This window comes from Nestor notabilis, unplaced genomic scaffold (genome assembly GCF_000696875.1).
Source record: "Nestor notabilis isolate BGI_N333 unplaced genomic scaffold, ASM69687v1 scaffold13578, whole genome shotgun sequence".
Classification (NCBI taxonomy): Eukaryota; Metazoa; Chordata; class Aves; order Psittaciformes; family Psittacidae; genus Nestor; species Nestor notabilis.
In genome coordinates, this window is record NW_009941568.1 from 1 (window position 1) to 5,278 (window position 5,278).

The window sequence follows — 5,278 nt, forward strand, 5'->3', positions numbered from 1 at the left end:
TGGCGGTGCCTGCGCCCCGACTAGAGCGAGGCTTCGTAGGGCTGTGGTCAGGTCCTGAGCTCCCCGGTGACCCCAGGCAAGACCAAAGGGCTCTGCTGATGCTGGCGGCGATCAGCAGTGGGGCAGAGCCCCGGTGACCTTGAGCTGCTCAGGAGTTACTGCAGATTTCATCAGTGACTGGTTTGAGACAATAACAAAACCCCTGCCTTTTGTGTGGTCTTTAGCTGCAAGCGTTTACAGCGTGGGTTTACATGACTACCCGTTTTTCTCACCCGCTCTCAGGTGTCTGCGTATCTGGAGGTGATAATGTGGGCTTTCTCTCTACAGCACTGGCCAAAGCAGCGAGACTGGGTTGCCTGTGTTTCATGTATTCACCTCTTGCATTACTGAAGCTCCTGAGCTTTCATTGTGCCTTCTAGGAAGGTTCTCAAAGACCTACCAGGCTTCAGTGTATTCTGTGCTTTCTCACGTTAATGCAAGCAGAGGCCCTCAGCTGAAACGAGACAGGCTGGGCCAGCAGGTGTTCAGCTGGTTGGGCTGAAACGTAGGTTTTTCCGTCTTGTGTTTTAACTGCATGAGAACATGCTAACATATACCTTAGTGGAGCCTGATCATCGTGTGGCAGGTTGGCAGTGTCACCCCTGTAATATTAGCCGAGATAGCCTTACTTGCTACATTTTCTCATCATGCTGGGATGAAGGCTTAGTTTGAGCTTCTGGAGGTGTGAATTAAAACACACAATGCTTCAGCCTTGGACTGCATGCTGCTCTGACAACGTGAATCCCAGGCCCAAGGGTTGTTGTAGCCCCCAGGGACTGAATAGTGCATACATGTGCCAAGATAGAAATAACTGAACTGAATGTTGCTTAAATTTTGCTTCTCTGGTGCAGGGTTGGTTGTGTATGGAAACCTATTTTGGTTTGAAACAGGACACTCTTCACAGATGTGTGTCCATAGTTAGAAGTGCTGTGAATACAAGATCTCAGTTTTGCTCATTCCATGACTTAAGTTCCTGTTTCCATCCAGTTCACTTAAACTGTAGAGATTTTGCAGCTGATACAGGGCAGCTGTCTCGAAGGTGGGAGCTTGGGTGCGGGGGTGATTCCAGGCATACCTTCAGCTGGGGAGAAATGTGAACCCGAAATTCTGCCTGCTTGTGATGGAGACCTCCAGGGCCCTGACCCTGTGTCCTGCCACGGTCTCCTGTTTTTCTGATTGAAACTATGTCCTATTCCATGAACAGAAATAGAAAATTGGCTGGGGCTGTGTCCTGTTCCCGGACGCAGTGGGAGGACCGGGCGTGCAGAGGAGAATGGCAGTGTAGCTTCTAAGCAACGTGTGTCGTGCCAGCAGTACCTACTGCCTTTACAAAATGATGGAGCGATAGCCCAAGCACGTGAGCGAGGGTTTTAGCAACGTGTCTGCTTTGGTTTGATGGCGTTATTTCCCGCAGGGTGCAGGAACTCAGTGAGGTAGTTGGTAATTTTTTTCCAGTTTTGGCTTAGCTCATACTTTTCTGCCTGTAGGAAGAGCAAGTCAGTGTCAAAGTGCAGGGCTCGTACTAGAAAGAAGGAACAATAAGACCATTCTCTCCAAGTCCCTTGCTATTTAACTTCAGAACTTGACCCGCTTTGCTGGCAGCGTGATGCTTCTGTAGCAGATACATCATCAGGCCTGATTTGATCATGTACCCACCAGTTCTTGAACTTGCCCAACTTGCTGAAAAGAAACACTGAGGGGAAAAAATGTTCTACAAACTCAATAATACATTCGTTTCTGAAAATGTATTTCTTTGTTATAGATAGTCCCAGCCAAAGCCCAGCAGTGCATGTGGTCAGTCACCTCAGTGGAATACTTGGAACGGACAGTGAAGGCAGGAGGAAAGTATGCCTAGGATAAACGCATAAAAGCAGAGATGAGCTAGCAAGAAAACTGGTGAGAGCGAGTGAGAAGGACACAAACTGTTTTGGGAGTGCTGTGAGAAGGGGAGGTGTGTGTGACTGCGGGCATGGGCTGCAAGACAACACCCTCTGGGGTGATCATCTGCCCTCAGCTTTGCCGTCTCCACAGGGTGCAAGGCTTGGGGTGCTGAGGCAGTTACCAGGAGCTGTGCTGCCAGTTGGCACAGGGCTTTGTGCTGCCAGGGCAGCACATGTGTGTTACACGTCTCCTAGGGAGCAGACACGCTGGGCCTGTTGGAAGTAGGTACTTCACAGCAAGAGGACCCAGAGCGGAGCACTGGTGAGCATTGTGTGGTGACGGGTCAAAGCAAGACCTTGGCTGGACGTCATATGTGTGGCTTCCTCACTAAATGTCACTGCCTGCTGCATGCACTTCCTCTGCTCTTCTTCCCTGCCCATACCTGATGGCTTGCTCTGAAGGCTGTCAGCCTCTGGAGTTGGGGACAGCAGGATGGGGCAGAGCATGGCTTGCTTCAGTTTGTGTAAAAGGCCATCACCCCCTTGGCCTCAAAAGCCCTGATGCAAAGACTTCTGGAAGCCTGGTCAGTGGCTCTGCCTGCAGCCTGCCTGCTGCACAGGCACCCCAGCACTGGTATCTGCTACTCCATCCATCCATGTGCTATGGCCTGCAGAGCTATCTCTGCTGGGTTGAAGCAGAGGGCCTTGCTGCACTGCTGAGGGAGCAGGATGGGGGCTGTGCCTCATGCCTGCAGAGGTTGGGGCTGGTCTGGGGCTGGCCACACGTGGGTTGGTGCCACACAGAGCAAGTGGTGCCCCAGACTGGGCAAGAAGAGGCAAAGACAATGAAGCAGGGCCTTGTCTGAGGCAGAGGCCCTGAAGGTCTCTCCTGCAGCCGGGCATCAAGATCCCCAGGAAACGTGTGTCTCCTGCTTTGCAGCATGGCTGGTTCACGGGGACACGAGGCATCTGGGATAAAGCCAGCAGTGTGGTGGCAGCGTGTCAAGCCATATGTTCTCTGCATCTTGTCCTGCAGCCATCCCACTCCACTCTGCTGTGCATCGCTCAGGACTGGTGCTGGTGGGATGCACGGTGACTTTCTCTGGTGGAGCCACATCCTTTCCCTGCCTGCTTTGTCTGAGTGGCCCCACAGGCCTCTTCCTGTGTCAGGGCTTGCATCCGGTTTCCCTGTGCTGGATGTGGCCCTGCAGTTGGGAACGACCTCCAGGGAGCATGCTCCCAACTGGTGGGAAAAATGTTCTAATCATTTTGGGCTGCTCCCAGAATAACCCTGCAGTGGGCAAAGCAGGGCAGGGCCCTTCAGCAGAGCTCGGCGGAGCACAGGATGGAGACAGGCCATCTCCTGGTCAGCTGGTTTGAGTTCGCAGCCACCATGATGTTAGTTGGGCGTATAGGTCAAACTTGTGTTGTTTAAAGAGAGCTTCATTAAAATAACAAGCTGTCTAATAGGAGTATTTATAGAATCCTGCTCCTTGATTTAATCTTTTCTCTCACTGTTTGCTTTTTGGTTTTAAGTTCAAAGGCATGATAGAAAAGAAACCAAACTTTGCAGGCACCCTGGGGGAGAAGGGCAATGTAACTAATCGTCTGTATGATTGCCCAGCCAGAGACTCCCCTCTGACCTGTGCAGAGTTCACAAAAACATTTACCCGAGTTTGCAAACCAATTGCTACTGCTCCATATCTGTTCCAGATGCATCCTCTGTGCCACCCGCACAGCAGGAAGCTGCCGTAGAGCCTGTGGTGGTCAGGCATGGGCCGAGCTGCCTTTTGAGTGCTGTTGCCCCGAGCCCTTCTGCTGCAGAGCTGGGTGCTCTGTGCTGCCCAGAGGCCTGGAGGTTTGCTTTGTGTGCAGATGCTCTCTCTGCCTGCCCATCCTCTCTGGCTGTTGGCACAGCCAACGTCCGAGCACCAGGCAGAGGAGGGTGCCGCGCTTGCTGGGCGCAGCAGTGGTGGCTGTGGGGAGCTCAGCACCCGGGGTGCTGCTGCAGGCCCTGCACCAGTGCTGCATCGTGTCTTGCCCCATGGCTGCTGCCTCCCGCCCTCTCGAAGCAGAAAGCCCCATTCTCTGTGCTTGGCCGTCGCCATAGAGGGGCTTTGTGTGAGCCAGCACAAAGTGAGGATTGATGCCACGTCCCCTCCCCTTGCCTCGCCAAGCAGGACCACAGACGGCTCCACAAAGGTTCCCCCCTTCCTCCTGCTGAGGCCGGGGTCCTTTTGGGCTGTGGGTAGAGGCAACCACCCCACTCCTGCAGTGGTGCCAGGGCCTCCCAGGGCCCCATCCTCAGCCTTTCCCAGGCCATCCCTGCTGCTGCTCGGGATCCTGCCGGGGCAGCATTCAACAGCATAAGCCCCATCCTTGCCATCACTGCTGTGGAAAAGGAGGGAGTGCCAGGTGCTCTGTACGTGCCTGGGCTCTCCCAGGGCCTGAGAGAGGGGGCACAGTCCCTCTGCTTCCCCCTTTGAGGTGAGGTGTCGGGGCCATCCCGTCTGCCCCTGCTCCCCTCGCCTCTGCAGAGCAAACCAGTGCTTGGTCAGGGTGGGTTTGGTGAAGGCTGGAGGAGCATATCTGCTTCCCTGTATCCGTGCTGGAACCTGCCTTGCGGTGTTCTTAGTGTGCTGGAGAATATCGTCACTTACCTGGATTTCAGTTCAAAATGGCTTAAGAGAAGCTCCTATCAGCATTCATTATCTCCCAGCTCCTCCCAGTGTGTAATAACAAGTCATCACATTATTGAGAGTGACTTGGAAAAGGTTCAGAAAACATGTGTCTGTATGAAGAACAGATTGTAAGTTCTTTGTTAAGTTCACATTATGTTTGCTTTGTGCTTCACGTCTTAGGCAGTGGGTTCTGCATTATTTGCAAGGCATCTGGATGAGCCGGTGGAGCAGCGCAGGCAGAGCTCTCCCCTGGGTTTGGTTCATCAGCAATGGTGTTTTCACCATTACCTGTTCCTAGCTTGTCTTGTTTTGGACTCCTCAGGTAGTCTGGCTGTTTGTGTGACATTATTATTATTTACCTAGGGCCCAGGCTTGCTCTTTCTTATTGCCTGCAGCACGATGTTTGTTCTGACTGGGCATTGTGAAGTGTAAACCCAGGTCCCACTGGCACCAGCACTCACCTCTGCCTTTTCTAGAAGCAGTAAGTAACCAGCTGTCTACATGGCCTCGAAATGCTGGGGTTTAATTGCTCTGAGGAGGGAATTGAATTAGGTAGCTCTGGTTCACGGCTTGTCTGGCTGCGCAGCAGTGATGCTTGTTTACACAAAGCATTGCCCTTTTATCTTGGGGTGCGTGGGGGGCGGTTTCCTGGGGCCTTCCCTCCTGGAAGCCGGAAGA